This window comes from Lineus longissimus, chromosome 12 (assembly GCF_910592395.1).
Source record: "Lineus longissimus chromosome 12, tnLinLong1.2, whole genome shotgun sequence".
Lineage (NCBI taxonomy): Eukaryota > Metazoa > Nemertea > Pilidiophora > Heteronemertea > Lineidae > Lineus > Lineus longissimus.
In genome coordinates, this window is record NC_088319.1 from 11,908,293 (window position 1) to 11,926,436 (window position 18,144).

An 18,144-nucleotide genomic window follows, 5' to 3' on the forward strand; every position below is an offset into this window, starting at 1 on the left:
GAATTTAATTGAGGTGACTACAGGTATGACAAAGCAGAGTAGACAATTTTGTGATCTGACCAGTAATCGTTAAAACAGCAGCAGAACAAAAGCTTGAAGCAGCAAAACATGCAAGGCATGCCTACCAAAAGAACAAATAAGCAATTCCATGCAACAAGTCATCAGCATTAACACACCTTTTTAAAAAAAGTCCTTTGGTTTACAGATGACCCATTATGGAAATGCTTAGGAATAGGATAAGTATGTTGTTTGCTTGTGTCTAGTACAAGAAACAACCATCATCTGAAATTCCTAGGGCTCTGTAGAGGTTAATTAATCCTGCATTTGCCTAGGCTTAGACTATGACATCCCACTTAGCAGCATTTCAAGGCACCCTTAGGGGAGAGTCCACTATTAACATTTGGGGCCCTGCTGGCCAAACTGAGAATCAGAAAAAGACTGCAGTTTAGTCTAAGAGTAATGGGGTACATTCGTACCAAGTTAGGGATCTGTAGCTAAAGCAGTGACAAAACGTGCCGTCATTGTAAAATGGCGGGGCGATAGGAAAATGTTGACCTCTGTGACCTTGAAAAGTAGGTCAAATCAAAAACCCACATTTATGAAATGTATCCTTGCTAGGAGTACCTACCATAAAAATGTTATGAAAATCAGATCACTATTAAACGAGCAATCAAACATTTTAACTTTGGACATTAAATTTGGCCCCGGGTGGCCAAACTAAGAATTTTTCAAGATGCCCGCCTGGCACCCATATTGGCTATCACATTTAATAAAAAAAAAGGATTTAGTAGAGAGTACATAGATATACATCCAGATCAAATTTGGTTGCAATCCGATCATTAGTTTCGGAGTAATAGTACTGTGTTTATTTTTCAAGATGGCTGCCTGGCGGCCATATTTGATGTCCGAACGGCCGAAATTTTAGGGGTGGAATAGAGAATCCCCAGATACATGTCCACACTGGTTTAAAACCTTCTCGCTAAAATAGATAGGAAACATGCGCCGTTCAGTGAATCAGCAAACTTTGACCTCTGTGACCTTGAAAAGGAGGTCAAATCAAAAACCCGGAGGATATATGATGCACCTTTGCTAGAAGTACCTACCACATTTTTTTCAAAATTTCCCGACTACTATTAAGGGAGATATTGCATATTTTCCCTTTTAACGTTTGGCCCGCTGGTGGCCAAACCATGAAACGAATCGGACCGAAACTTGGTCTCCAAGGTGTCATTACATAAGGGTACATGTGTACCAAGTTTCAACTCAATAGCTCTAACAGTTACGAAACGTGCCCTGCTAACGGACGACGGACGACGACGACGGACGACGGACGCCACGGTATGGGATAAGCTCACCTCTGCTAAGAGGTGAGCTAAAAATGGAGTCACTGATGAAGAGTGACATTACTAAATCATGCACACTTTATACGGTACCATATATGTTGCTATTGCAGTGACATGCCGATCCACCGTCGTTGTGCGTATATCGGATATTCACCGCCAATAAGTCGGCACTGTTGCAGCGACGGCCTTTTGTAAGACAACTGCTATTCTTTGTGCTACCAAAATTGTCGAATGTCACTTCGAATTGTCGTGCTGCTACATATTTCTGATCAAGAAAAAATGAAGACCCAGCTACAAGTTCTGAGACGGCTATTGTTTTAGCAACCAAAATTGTCGAATGTCAGCTCGAATTGTCTTGCGACTTTATTTCAGATTAAGGGTCAAACTGATAAAACTGATCGTTGCCCCTTACAGGAAATTTTCCTAATCATCCAATTGTGCAACCTTTTCCTGGAGAACTGCTTATCAGGGCATTGATTCAAAAAGGTCGACTTGATCAAAAGCACCAGGCACCAAAGATCAGGGAGGCGTCGATCCGGGCTCACTTCTCAGATTCGAAACGGTGGTGAAATATCATGTAACAGGTCTCATCAATATATCCCTGACATTTCAGAATTGCATGTTCTATATACATTGTTAGCGTAAGACAGCCTGATCAGTGACGTTCTGGAATGTTTCCGCCTCTGCCTGCAACATTGCATCAACTCTTCAAGATTTTTGCGGAATTTCCTTCCAGAGAAAAAGTACAGGAAGAAATTTATTGAGGAGTTGATACACTGAAGCGCATGCGCGATCAAAAATAGTATGTGCGCAGTCCGCTTGTCCATTTCAATGCTGAACCACGAGTTTAGGATTATATACACTGACAGTATCAACATGGGACTTTCGCAGATTAAATAAGTTGTCGCCACTGCAATGAGGCGCGCAGTAATATCGCTGTGACTGGTGTCATGGAACTTCTTTTCTTTATGAGAATGATGGGAATGATGAGAATGATGGGACGACGTATCACTGAGTTTCTTAGTGTGACTCCGCACTTTCATGAATTGATTGCCGTTAATTGAACGATCTTCCGTCAACCTTGTCGTCAGGTTGATGTTCTCGTCACTGCTATTGCGCGATGTTGATTTATGTTTTATAGAAAACACTCTAGTCTCTTTGCGCCATCTATTGGCAATAATCAAAGAACGCCATATGCGGAAGTTTAAAATGAACACAACTAAAACTGGCGTCAAAGTGTTAAATGCATCCCAAGTCCAGAATATCCATATTATTCGTTTCTTGTTATAGATATCCAGAACAACATATTTACTAATACTATAAATAGTTGCGTAACTCACCACTGCGCATATTTCCAGCAGCACTGTCTTAATCCGGCAAAGCTTGGTTGCCTTTAAGGTGTAATAGATGGCAATGTACCGATCTAGCGTCACAACCCCGACCATCCATATTGCAACGATGCCAGTACTACGTAGAGGAATACGTAGGTATTGTAGATTTTGTGCCAGGAATCTGGTATAGGGACCAAACGTACAATCCTTATTGTTATATACTAAGAGAATGGGTAATGGGTAACGGAAGAAAATCATGATCAAATAAATGCTGTCAGCAATGGCTAGCGCTTGAAGCAGAAACACCGATGTCGTTTTTGTTGGCCTGTCTCGCGCAAAGACAGCAATGCTTACACAGTTTAGTACTATCCCCATGTAGGCAATGAACGTGAGACAAATTCCACACATGTAGTATTGCGTACTCCTGATGTCGTGGTGAGGGAATATCAACGCATCTTTTGTGAACATCGTCAGGGCGGTGTCGTTGAATGAACAGTTATCCATATTGAAGCTGAATTTGTAACTGGTTTTGAGGTTGTTGCATGTGATATTCCATTTAACCTCGCATCCAGTAGATCACTATATCGAGATGTATCCCTTACATGCGAATTGGCTTTATATTTATCCTTCATGAAATGTTGTCACTACTGATAATCCTTCAACACGCGTACCGGTACTTTATGATACTCACTATCCAACATGTGACATTACTCCGGATCAGATCAATCCTACTTGCTAGTGCAGTGCTTCGCGAAAGAAATCATTCTGTCGAACGTCGCTTTCGGACTAATTTGGCTGTGACAGGCGAACGTGATATGCCATTGTGTTTTCGTTTCAATCATAGTGTGTGTCGCACAATCAAGTTTTTAGAGCAGTATCATTGTTTTTCCTCCGTTCAAGAACAAAAAAATGGCAGTAATGTCGAAACAGCTTATAATTTCCTCGTAACTCAACTTAGCCAACACAGGAGATGATTCTTGGAAGTTTCTCATCAACCTGTTCGTTCTCTTGGAAATTGCAAGGCGTCTCTGCAGGCGTTGTCAGCGTTTTGAGTTCTGAAACGAGAAACGAGAGAGCAATGTCACGATTAATGTTCTTGGGTGGCCAGTGTCTACACAATATGATTGATAAACAACCTGTCCTTGGTCCCTGGTGACTCTGAAAATTAACCATTATTTGATGAAAGAAAAGCGACAATTTGACGGCATACCATTCTTATAAGAGTCTTAATTAACCTTATATATGTATTCATATTTATGCCTCAAATTAAAGCCTGACTACCCAACAACACGCATCAACCTTTGCCCTAACGTGACACCTCAGTATCGCCGGAGGCCCCATCCTAGCTCATTAGCTAGAATAAGAGTACTGATCTCAACTAGCACGTGACTAAATTAGCAATGTATTGAGCAAATATAGAAAACACAGCTTGGGGTTAAAGCAAATTACAAGAAATTGACATGACAAAGTGTCAATTTATGCCGCAGTTGTCTTCTGGCTTTTCTTTCATCAGAAGCAAATATATATTAGAAATAGACAAGGGCAATTATATGTATTGTTGTCAGCCTAATTTGGGAATGTCATCAAGGAACTCATTGGCACTGTATATAGGTTGTGGCTTCCCGATCTCCGAATTGTAATGTGACACTGTTTGATGTACATTGTTTATGTTCATATCGGTAAACGGTGGAACAACAACAAGAAAAACAACAACTGATATCGGATTCGGTGGTGACAACGACGACAACAACAACAATCGTAATAAAGTATCAAAAAGCAATACGAAAAAGACGGACACTCGAACATAAACATTGTCAGACAAACCATATCGAATTCACCCAAACCAGAAACAAATTGAATTCCGAGTCCAAAGTTCCATTTTGTTCGAGCAAATAGAATTTGTTGATGAGCTTGTTGCCATTTGTAACCTACTGCTCGGTTTTGAATGAGACTGATTGGAATGCAATTATCTACTCAGGTACGACTTCGGCGATTGAGTCCAATAAGAATCAGCGTTTGCTTCAGTTATCCTTGGCATCCTCTAAGCATGCTAAGTGGGTCACAGTGATCACCAAAGACATTAGCGCAACGAGAAAACCTCATTTCAATCTTCCTATCAACTTGTAACCAAACTTATTTAACTAAAGACGCAATCTCCCAATGAGAGGATACATGTACCCGGCATTTGCTGCGGAGCAAAAGTACGCTAGTAAACGGTGCAAATATCACTGAGCGACCATTACCGATGGCGAGGCCAGGAGATTGAAGACAATTGATATGTACAGTGACATACATTAATGAATGACATCTGAAATTTATACGCTCGTACGTCCAACATGTCCAACGGGATTGTTCGCTGAAATCGATCCCTCCTAACCGCTTCTTGACGAAACAAGCCGATTGCGTTATTTTGCTTCGGTTTACCTCCAGTTAAAAGAATTCAGGCCGAGCCCACTACAAGGTCTGTTGTCTTAAAGAAAAGCTCGCCAAAACCTGAGACCTAATCCCTTTATTCCACAGTCTTATCAAAGGGTTATCAGGGCAGATCATGATGACATCGACCCCCACGAAACAACTCCAGGGTGATCGATAGGCCTTACCGGCAAAGGCAGGTAATTTAAACGTGATGCCCGATACGTGTCTTATTATTTTATATCTGCCCAAAGATGAAATATTTTTTGATGATGTTGAGGTTGGTTCAATGAGCCCTAGCTGACTTGATGGTCTGTTAATCAATACAAATGCAGACATAAAACACTGAACGGCCTTTGCATTAGACAGCTTAACGGCACATAAAGTAAATGTTGTACTTGGGACCGATTACTGATTACGATCGGGTTAAAAACATCAGTCTCAGCTCGTCTCTTGGTAATAAAAATTGTTGATGCCCGTTTTAAAGGCAATTATTTGCATACGGGTGCCAGGAGCTACATACTTAATGAAGGGCTTCTCCTTATTCCGTCTTCTATCAATCATCTTTTTTTAGCAATGTTACATGCAGCCCTTGGGAAACAGCTTTGAAAACTGTTCTCCATAGAAAGTTCTGCGTTGGCAGGAGGAAATACCTAATAGGATCGGGAAACAAGGTACACAATTTAGTTTTGTAATTTTCTGATAACAAAGTGACAAGAGATGACATCCAAAGCTATCACTTTTTCTAAATTTATTAGTCATGGTTAACCAGTAAAAAATACCATTCCTTGATATCTAAGGAGGGAAATATCAACCCATCTTTTTTTCATATTTTGTTTATATTTGTAGACTTGCCACAGCAAACATCTTTTGAATACTGCTTTTAGTTAAGAATATACTCGTCCCTATTCTCCAAACTATGAATTATCAATGGTGGTCTTGTCTCCTAATGCTGATATGCAGTCCTTCGCCATCTGTTCAAGGAAAATTTAAATGCCACAAAAAACCTTGCCATGCATCTATTTGCTGGAAAATTAAGCAAGCTCCCTGAGGATGTCATGTACACACAAGTACCATGTCCAAATATCATGACCTTCATTTTACATAGTGGTGTAATTGATTTGCCTTGTAAAAGTCTCTGGCTTCCCGAGCTTCGGAGGATGAAAACAAACACAGACTGAGTCTAATCGATAGGTATGGTGCTGCTCCCCAATTTCGAGTCATCCCCAATTTCGCGAAAACCCGTTTTTTCCCGTTTTCTCGCGCGTCACTTCGTTTCCAGAGAAGAAATTTTCTGATTTTTGATTTTCATTTCGTTCCGCAAAGAAAGCGCCCAAAATGCATCCTAAACAGGCAAGCAATTCTCTAATTACGTTCAAAACACTGGGTCAATACCTAGGATCATGCACGACACAGAAACACAACAATCAGTCGCGCATGCGCAATACCCGCGAAAATGGGGGAGCCGCTTCGGATTTGTTTTGGTCTGCATCGATCTTTCAGTGAGCGATTTCAAGATTAATTCACGCTTAAAACATCCACGCAGCACCCCAGATATTTCGTTATTGATCTCAAATTTCGTAATAAATAAGCTTTTGCGTGTATGGAATCGCTGGAAGCTAGTAAATCTGCACTTAGTGATAAGACCCGCGAAAACTGGCTCCTACATGATACACGCAGAGCAAATCATAAGTAGTGTATCAAAGATAGAAAGATTGAAATGCCCCCTCCCCATGTGATGCCTTTTCTTCTGTCGGCAATTGCTATCGAGATGCGACCAGGCCAGCTGGAGTGCCTAACCATCCGCAAAAAACACAACAACCTTGCCTCTTAGATCTAAGATAAAAACACTTTTTTGCTAAGATTCAATTCAGCAAGTGAGTCTGATAGTACAAAAAAGCAAATGTATACTAGTATGTGCACATACATGTGCATTTGTACATAGATGAAGTGCTCATGTCGAAAGGATTCATCCCGAAACGGACAGGCGACGACAAACTTTGTCACCTGTTTCCTTCTCGCATCTTTTGATCCGTGCTTGCAAGGATATTCCGTTTTGATCTGATTAATTCATCGATTTACTAATGTACTCAATCACACGTTACACGAGTCCAAGGTCAATCGGCTCCTTATAGCTATCACCGATATGATATTTTACAATATGATCCCGCGTCCATGACACTCGATTGCCAAAAGCGTTGATTACATCTCTCTATGTATTCCTAGAAACAAGCATGGTCGATTCACTAACAAAGAAGTATCACAATAAATAGCCCCTGGCGTGCCTGAGAATAACCTTGGTCCTTACAGCCGCATCAACGCATATTGCATGTTCTCACGGATAGCAAGCCTCTTTCCGTGAGCAGCTCTTTGATTTAAGGAAAGTGCATGAGTGCCGCGCACATCAATAGTCGTCGGCACATTTGGAGAGGTTGGAGATTTCTTTGAGAGTTGGTTTGAGACACTACCACAAAATATTTTTTGTTGGAGAGGAAAAAGACCAAACTAGAACGAATTCGTGTACCTTTAATGCAGTTCTATACTTATCATCGAACCACAATACCATATCTGGTCCGAAAGCTGTTTACTTGTTCCGGAAAACATGATGTCGACTGATATTGTTCTCTTCAGTGTATTTTTGAGATGGAGGCGCTACTTCTTTGGAAATTTACTCTTGCAATTGCTTAATGTTGACCAAGGAATCCCGCGGCGGAGTCACAAAGTTGATTGTAACATCAAAGAGATGGTAAAGCTTGTAAAAAGGCTTTTCATGAAATCACTGTTTTTCGGTCAGGTTTCAGCGACATGGTTTATCAAAAGGAAGACAATATTTACTAAGTGAGACGCCCACCAATCAGTCTGATCCCATCTCGACTTTCCCATTTCTACCAAAACGCAACAAAGAAAGCCGTGGAAATGTCACAAATGGAAAAGACCAAAACTAATTTTAGTTTGAAATGTGAGAAATGTGGTCCAGTCAAACGTAGAAGGTACTAGAGGATTGACCGTGGGTTTGAAGTGTAGTGGGGGCAGAGCCGGCGATGACATTTTGTGTCAGGTTCTTTGAAACGGCGATAGGAGGCGCGATCTATCGTACCCGGTGTATGTTTTTTATGTACTTCCCTTTCCGAGTAATTGCCCATGTTGTTTGAAAACGCTCAAGGATAGAGTGACACGTTTTTCTATGCTCTTTTTTCATGGTAACTCCAGCTGTCTATTGTTGGGAAATACTGAAATATTGGAAACAACCAAACATGTTACACCACTATCATTATTTTTCAGTGAAGTGTATGGTATGGGCCGAGATAACAGTCGGTGATTTTGACTGACTCTTACCCAAACACATCCTGATTCTCGTGGTATATAAATGTACTCCCCTTAAATTTACAGTTTGAATAGCATTCCGCGAAGTTACTATTTATAGCTCACAAGGTCATTTGAATAAGATATTGATGACGTTTTAGTCACGTGACAGTCGGACATCGACACTTATTTCTACGCATTTGAGCTTATTTCAAAGTCAATTATCTTTGACCCTGCATTGTTTTTAGCATGAATGATACCATAGAGTCAGAGAGAGAAATATTCAGAACAATTATGTAGTATTTCCAACACTCGGACATGTGCCAGATTGAATCTAACTGCCCTAGTTAGAAAGCCTGAATCCATTACGAAAGCGCATGTTTGTCCGACATTGTCTGTAATTCAGCGATGGAGAAATAGAGGGCAGCAGCTGCAGTGACCTCATTATCGCGGAATGCTATTGACGAGCGACAAAAACCTACGAGGTCAAGCTCGTCACCAATAAATCGCAAAATCCCTTTTCTGCAGTGCAGCATGTGCATTGTACACCTTTGCATTCTGCACGAGCAAAAATTATGCACCTATATAATTCACCTGAACACAAATCGACACTTCTTATGCACTGCATAATATTGCCTCGACATTTCCTGAAGATGATCAGAACATTCTCCACCACCTCGACAATTCATTGCCAATTTCCGCCCTTTAGCCTACAGCTGATGCCCCCTTGCCTAATTGACAGTTCAGGAAGTTTGAGCTACGCAGGCCAAATACGAAATTTTCTGCTTCTCAACTCTCGTTAGGGTCAAATCCCCAATAATCACCAGAAAATGTGCTCTTTTTCAAATTCTGTTGTACATTAATCGCATCGCTGGGGGTCTACTTATAGGAAGAGAAACTTCGTGGCTGACACTCTAGGCCGGCGTAGTAGCAGATCGAAGCCTATTTTAATGGGCTACATACTGACACACTGGCTAAATTACATATAGCAGTAATGATAGCTTTTAGTGGTTGATATAGAGGTCCACCGTACCACTATCCAAAAAAACTACAATTCGATGTTGTGTACACAGTTATCCATGTTTGTCTGACACGATGTAGTTGGGGCTCTCATTCAGGCGCTGTTGATAAGATCCGTACCTAGGTAGTAAAGGGATTCCCAAACCAACCTTGCATCGATGCCCGGTCTGGTATTTTACGTTGAACAGTTGATTGGAACTTGGCATACCTCTTGGGTTTCTCTGAGAAAGTATCGAATTTTCTTAAAGATAAAAAAAACCCTTCTACTAACGTGTAAAAGGGGAAAGTTGTTTGTATTAAGCGGATTATGTGTGGTAAGCTTGTTCTTCTAAACAGCCATTGCCGTTGTACTTTTCGTGGAACCCACGTGCATTGTACAGGTTACCTGATATTCAAATGTTAAACTCAATTCCCATTTCGCCCAGCCTAGCTCTTACTAGCTGTCTGGTGATCAGGATTTAGCGAGTATTGACTTCCAAAAAGGTCTTTAGCAGGATGATTAGGCTTGATTTCGTTCCTTCTGTTGTCCCAAGCAGGTCTCCTCAAGATTCAACGAGTCCCTAATGTTTATCTCATGCAAACAAGTAACGGGAGCGACTCGGCTGATATAAGCCATTAGGACTATCGAATTCGATACAAGCCGCTCTCAGGAAGCAAATCCCTCTTGAATCATTAGAGACAATTCTGTTGATGTGTGATACAGCCGAGGAAAAGTGAGCCAATTGTCATGATTGAAGAAGAAATATTTCGGGCCGGGTGTATTCGGGATTCACAAAAACGGCGGTCAAAATCCTGAGACTGGATAAAAAAGCTTCCATGATAATAGTGTACAGGAAGCTTCAAGTTCACAACATGAAGTATGCGGGCATAATTGCTAACCGTATCAAGTTTTAGATTTCAGGCAATGAATTTCATGATCGGTTATCACAAAGCATATCATGATTATTGACCACGATCAGATGGCCCAACATGGACTTTTAACGCACTCAATAATTGGATCCCTTCAGATATAAAAATGACACGACAATCTCAATCCAGGATAGCTTTTATTAGCCAAGGGTTTGACTGATACATTTGTATATCAAATAGGTATGTAAGTATATTAAGTAAATGGACATATCCGATTATTGGAAGGTCGATTTCTGAGTATTCGTACCTAAAGTGTTAGATCTGATGCTCGGAAATGATGGGTCGTATAGAAGCTTAGCACTGGTGATAATGTTAACCTTAAATAGTCCCCTTGACGAATAAGTTCTACATCCTTTGTTTAAGGGCGTCTTAGGCTAAAGACCAACAATATCATAAGGCGACCTAGTCCTAATCGGTCGCACCCGGACGTACTAGGCATGTCTCACCCCACGCCGGACCACCTGGCTTTGTCTTCTTTAGCGCTCACACATTCAGTTGTAAGATGGAAAGTACGATACGAGATTGGGCAAGTTTTAGGCCGACCCGGATTACCTCACCAAAGCCTAATATTTATTACCTTACAGTTCTAAGTCACTTTCTTCGAATTTTCGCCCGTAATGTGAAGCCGGATTCGGAGAAAAAGTGGCATGCAGTGATCACTCTAATACCATTGTCTACTGCAACTAAATCTGTCAAGTCAATGACTGCGCAAGTCAGTGAGAAGGTCAGGGGAGTATGGGTATGCCTTTCTTTCCGTCCCGTCTTACTAACTCCATTAATTATTTGCATCATTTTGCACGGCGTCGCCATATTATTGTTAGGTTCACTGACATTTATACCAGTAATAAAAAGGGGGTTCACGACCAGCGATTCAGCGTACTTTTACATTTTCACCGCCCGAAAAAATGTTCCGTTTAAAAGTCCGCACATACCAGTTAGCTCGCCCAAAATAAGGTTTCTATCCTTTGAATAGAACCGAGCAATAACCAAGCAAACTTTTCAATAATATTTTCACATCTCGTAGACATGTCTTCGAGGTTTCCAGAGAAAGAGAGCAAAGTACCTTAAGCATGCAATAAAAACAATTACGGAACAATTCAACTGTTTCTCCTAAATGTCAACCATCTATATCGAGATAAAGCTATATATTACCACATTAGACGATTAGTTGGCTTAGTGACTAATACGGCTTTTGGCTTACTTAACATTTTTATGTATAAATCATCGGCCCAAGTCTAATAGCCTGCAGTGTGACTCTGCAATATGAAAGGGACGATAAATGTCAAAATCGGTTCGATTCATTCAGTGCAACAACCAGGAAATGTCGAAATACCATCTCTCTGACTTCCCTGACAACTCACAAATGACACAGTCACAATATTATTGTCTCATGTCTGAATACGATCTTTTATCGTCCTGTTTACAAACTGAACATCATAAAGTACAACGCAAAGGAAATAGTCTGTTTATCAGTTTGCCAGACCAACTTTTATAACAGTCGCCTACGTGTAAGCATCTTTCAAATACAAAGAGTATAAACATTAAAGAGTTTATAAAGAAGATTGGAACAGCACTGCTTTTTAACTGCAGCTGTACACTCTTAGAAATAAAAGTTGTTGAGCTCTTGAAAAACATTAGAAGGTTTTTCAGTCAACACAAATAAGCACCCCTGCCCGTGGAAGTTTGAAAAGGTTTGTCAGAGTTTGAAAAACCAATAGCTTGTCTAAATTTCACCGAAGAACCTCTACGTGCTGCACATTTCTGTTGATCGAAAAATGAGCCTTCACTGACATCAAAATTGGACGGAAATTCACTTTACCTCGACCCCCTGCGTGTTTGTCGCGATGTGAACGTGTGTGTTTGTGAAGGGGAGGGGGGGGGGATATAAGGTTGACCGCGACGTGACTCTGAAAGCGTCTCTAACACCAATCCAAGAAACGTGCCATGCCCTGAGGCGTGAGACGGTTACAGAAGATCACAGGCATAAGTTAAGCTGGTTATCGACAAAGCAAGTACCCATGAACGACAATCGTCGATAATCTACTTTGAGATGCGGGATAAGGATCTACGTCCGACTGGCTGGACCACTCACGGACGGGTAATCAATATCAGGACCCTTTTGATGAAGACTCGGCTGTCGGATGGCAATCGAACCAGTACAGAGAATAAACCTCGGGCAATGCCCAGTCGTGTTTGTTGATGGCAACATGAAGAAGCGTGCCATCGCGGGGTCAGCTTGTCGAAGAATCCTCGATCATCATCTTCGTTAGTTGACTTTGAAAATGAAGTAAACAATTAAAACATTAAAACATAACTCTGCATCATCAAAGTGAGTTTTCGCAAAGCGCCCGTATCGCCAACACCTATCCCATTGTACAAGCTTCTGATCATGATGTCGAACAGTGGGACTGGCGTTCGCGTTGGCGTTTCGGGGGCTTTGCGAAAACCCACTAAAAATGTGAAAACGCTAGTCAGATCAGTTCATTGAATGTCCTTAAAAAACAGTAATTTACTCCCAAGGTTGAAGTCGGAGTGGGAGTTGTAAATGATGTGTAACCTTTGTAAAAACCAATGAAGGCCCAGCAATCAATCATTTCTGTCATTACGGATCAGCTATAACCACTGCTTGGTATACGGCATCAAAGGTTTGACCAATAATATGACATGATGCGTTGCACTTATTTCTCCTTGAATCTCGCTAAGGAATCCAGAAGAATTCTTCATGTTTTTTTTATTATCCGGAGGCGAAATATCACGTATTATCACAGTCCAGATAGATTGTATCTGTTGATTTAGAAAGAACTTCCGCGAGGATGAGGAAAACAGGCTACTGTCCATTAGAACCAAATATCGCCTTTTCTGTTGAGACAGATAATAATCGAAAACCCAGCAATGCATTTCTGTCATTGCGGGGCTGATCAGTGTCCATATGCATTTCACATTATACCTGATAACATCTACGATTCAAAGTATCTAGAATAAGACATGACGAGTTGCACTCAACTGAATATGGAAAAATCCCTGACTTTCATAAATTACCCCGGAGACGAGATACAATTTGTCATGTTACCCGGTGATAAAGATGGGTGACGTTAACTTCGAGAAGCTTTCTGGTAGCTTCTACGCCCCTTGTGCATGTTGATATATTGACCACCGGGGCTATCAACATTGGACAGACCATATGGTCAATACTAACTACGTTCAAAGGCATTGCTATTCCGCTCGCCGACTCGTTGTTAGATTGCTGATCTATAAAGTCTGGGCTTTGCAGCAGCACAATTAGCTTTATCTTGTGTAACACGCCTGAGAAGGATGGATTGAGAGGGCGGGCAAATAACACTGGATTGTGATCAATGCTAAATAAGTCTTGGAACTTTTCGATGCTACTACGAAAGAGTAACACACACAAATCATTTCCAACTTTTATGATATCATCCCATGCCATTTCTTTGCCGGCTGTGAAAGTGGTATATTCCACTGATATCTTAACCTTGAAGAGAACTTCCATGATGTTGGTTTTTTGTATAAGTTCCTTTCAAATCAGTCATCACAATCAGCAACCCGGGATACAATCACTTTTATCAAAACCACTTGAATGAATTACTGGTTTTCATTGAAGTGATCGTGTGAGGTTACCACTGTTAATATTGTTCGTACAGTCAAAGATGAAACAATTTGATTGATTGATGGCAATTTCAAATCCCTAGGTTTTCCGTTCACGGCGAGTAATATTTCCCTTCGGATTAAAACATCAATTCAACTTGCCAATCAAAACATTGAACCATGAATTTCATTAACACCATCTTATGTTGGACTGATGAAGAATGTTTGCAATATAAGCGCCCGCAAATGGGCAAGTTTTATGGCTGCGACTTGCAACTATTAGATTATGTATGATAAAAGGATTTCTACCCTTGAGAGTTTTCTTTGGTGATTGGAATAATGATTATCCCAACATAAGCTTTAAAAGAAAATGTCTTGATATCACAGAAAAGCGCTCTGAAATTTGAATACGTATTATTTTACTATGATAGCATGGAGTTGTTTTGGCTAGCAGAAGTAGTTGGGCGCAGAATCTTTCAAAGCAGGCGGGAGAGGAACACTTTAAGGCATCGTTTGCCTCGGAGATACAGTGCAAATATTGGCAGGTGTTACCTGCGTGCATCGTGAAAAATAACACTTACGGAATTGGGTTGTTTAGTCGCAAATGGGTCCCCAGCTTCCGTTCATCTGTTCTAAGCCATCAATAAGATCGACTCAACATCAACAGTATCGGCAATCGAATAGTGCTGTATCTGCTAATCCACTGGCTTCCTTCCAAAGCGTCAAGCTATCAATTCGAACAAGGCTCGTCCTCTACAAATCCCCTAAGACCATGCCTTTATTACTTCTGAGTTTACCACATTCTCCAATACGCTGTTCGCCCATTGTCAGTAGGTATGGAAAGGCTGCTGCTGTCATTTGCAAGTGAATGATAGGGTGTCTACAAAACCAAGACCCAAGACCCAAGACCCAAGACCTACAAAACCAAGACCCCCATCTACAAAACCAAGACCTACAAAACCAAGACCCCCACCTACAAAACCAAGATCTACAAAACCAAGAACCATCAACAAACCTACTCCAAACTAGTACCTGGTACCATAGTACCTGCCCAAGAAGTAATTACATTGTTCTTTTTTTTCATTCACCCTAACCCTTTAGAAAGCTAGGCTATATTATCACGAATACCCTCGAGAGGACTATTTAAGGTATTTTAGCTTTTGTATTATATCCTTACCCCGAGATCCTTATTTTCTTGGAAAAGCTTAACCAGTGTTAAATGTTCAGAACAGAATCTGAGTACAAAGCATCAAAGAGCTTGTTTATATAGGAGCTTCTGTTTGATTGATAAATTGCAACTTCCTGCTGAAAAAAGGAGAGATGTAGATGGGGTCTTGGTTTTGTAGGTCTTGGTTTTGTAGATGGGGGTCTTGGTTTTGTAGGTCTTGGTTTTGTAGGTGGGGGTCTTGGTTTTGTAGGTCTTGGTTTTGTAGATGGGGGTCTTGGTTTTGTAGGTCTTGGGTCTTGGGTCTTGGGTCTTGGTTTTGTAGACACCCGTGAATGATATGTGTGCAAGTATTTATATCGAATTCCCACTGTCGACAAGAATCGAGACTTGATACATTGACAGGACAAGAATGTGGAATCAAGATACTACAGCATCTCTAGAACGAGAAGCCAAATTCTGACATGGTTATTCAGCCACCCATTCAATGGTAATGGCTACTATTAGCTGTATGAGACAACCTATTGTTGTCATAACAGCATTTTTGTCAAAATTCGACGGGGGACAGTGATCATGTCTGAGGGTTACCTAATCAAGGTCGACCTGCCTCACCTTCATCGTGTGAAATGATAAGCTTACGTTGGCCTTGTAATCAGATCGTTCTCGCAAGTCAAACAATCGACAGATTATGATCTTCCATCCTGTTTTATCTGCTGATCTAATAGTACTTAGTTACCGATATACTGATCATTACCCTTACGGCACAGCGGAAGGATTATTCCCATGGAGAGGCGATCCCAATCAAGACAACTGATCAAATCATTCTGCCTTGATGAACTATCCCCGCAATCACGACATGTTCATATTATTGGTCACTGGTGCTTACAACTGACGTCATGGATGCAGTATTGTCTCAGAGACCAAGCATATTCTATCATGATGAGATGGTAAAGTTACCACAGGGCCAAAGAAAAATCACAAAAATAAATTATTTCTTAATTCGCCAAAATAAAAGCCCGAAAATGTTAATTTTTAATATCTTAGACTTAGTTTTTTGCGATTTGCAATAATAAAAGTAAGTAATTAGTGGGTTAGGAGAAATCTTGACCTAGATGGTTTCGGGTTCTCATTCTGACGTGTTCCTCTTGAAAAGTGGCCCACATTCTCTGGTCAATCGTAACCCAACTAAATCCTCATATCCCTCGCCCTCGCCTCACCCACTTATTCTAATGTCAACGATATAATTCTGGACTCGTATATCGTCCGCGAATCAGCAATCTTCGGAGCGGTGACGAGTTGAACAATCTAGCAAGACCATCGAGGACAAAAAATTGGGCAATGTCCGTTCATCTGATCAATTACTGATAGGAAAAGGAAATGTGCGGTAGCACACGTACAATCAAGCGTTACTTGCGGTATTAGAAATCGTGCCTCAACTGACAAAACATAGGGCAAAGAAACAAACCATGCTGATTTAATCGGCTTTCTGCGTCAGCTCTTGGTCGAAAGTTGTTTTCTATCTTGGAGGAGATTTTAGGACTGGCGAAAAACGCATACAAATCGGCCTGAACTACTTTTTTATTTGCTCTTGCTGGTTTCGACCTATCAACCACCTTGAAAGCTGATTCGTGGGGTCGCTATTCTCAAGGTTTCCGCTGATAATTCTTTGATTAGACCGTTGAAAAATGGGAATTTAGGACGAGGCGCAAGCGAGCTTTTCGAAAGACACAATGGTTGTGTTTTGGGTTGGACCTGAATTCTTTCAATTGTGAGGAAATGGGGAAAACTCGTAATGTGATACGTTCGCAAATAGACCTCATTGTTATCATCAAGAACCGCACCAGAAATTCGATAGACATGAGTTAATATAATGTTCAAGTCTTACATAGCGCTAACTCAGTCACTGAGCTACTCTAGACACACCTAACGTGTCCAAGAAAATGTAATGTCTTCAAATCTGACACAAAGCTGTTCTTGTCCATGTCTTAAAAATATTCCGGAATCAAATTCCACAGCTTCGGCTGCGGTCCACATAGTTACTGGAATGTTCTACAAGTGAATTAAGACATTCTGCCCAACTTCGCTTCAAGTGTTACACTAGCAGCTGTAGATTAAGTACCGTGCTCTAGCAGCCGTTCGCGCTTAATTAACTTGGCGAAACATACTTTTAAGCAATTGGCTAACTCAAAGTGTACTTACCCGGTGCTATCATATCGGTTTTCTTTGAGGGAATATCTAGTAAAGATGGACCTAAAGTATCTTCAAGCTGATCGAACGTGAAGTAATCTAATTCCTGTGCGTGTGTTAGAAACGGGCAAAATTGCATATACCACTGGCATATCAGTTGCGTGTGATGCTGACTCAAACGAAATATGATGTTCGCAGGATTCATGGAAGTGAAACAAATCGCAAAATTAATACATTTGCATTTAACCACGTCTTCTTCAAGGAAAACACAATATATGACGTTTTTCTTTGTAACTTAACTTGATACAAGCAATATCCACCCTGATAACAGCCTTGAGACGTATCGAATAATTCAATATTCCTCGGAACAAGCGAAGACAATGGCGTAACAGACAATCAGAAACTCGAGCTGGCACCGCTATTTGAACATCCATGACATTATAGGGGAAGCATCCATTTTTAGCTGTGTGTATTTAGTCGGCGTTGTATTTAGAAAATATCCCTGAGATGGAGCACATCAGTCGATCTTTGTCTTGTTTTGCGACATTATTCACGCTATGCTCCATCAATGCGAATCCGCCTAAGCATTGAACGCATACGCATATAATGTGGAAAGCCATACGTGTGCACCACCTACAAGTCCGGTTAAACCCTTCAATGCTTAAAAAGTGAACAACATTCAAGTTATCGCATGGTTTCTCTTCTCCATGGTCAATCCCGCAAGAATGCTAGTTAATGCAAGGCAGTCTTGTCGATCTTTTAACAGTACAAAGCAGGTTTCAGGTTTCACCGCAGATTCCTCGAGTTGCATTTGTTTCACGCAACAAGATTGAACAGCATTCGAGTCATCACATGGCTTCTTCTCGACGCA

At 40.9% G+C, this 18,144-nt stretch overlaps 1 protein-coding gene across 1 annotated transcript in view; it reads right to left on the minus strand.

The window, feature by feature from the left end:
* Nucleotides 1–709: 709 nt before the first annotated feature.
* LOC135497016 (arylsulfatase B-like) overlaps nucleotides 710–18,144 on the minus strand; it is a 64,583-nt gene continuing 47,148 nt past the window's right edge. Inside the window, exon 12 of the mRNA XM_064786660.1 lies at nucleotides 710–3,729. The gene's annotated coding sequence lies outside the window, so the exon portion shown is untranslated. The remainder of the gene's footprint in view (nucleotides 3,730–18,144) is intronic.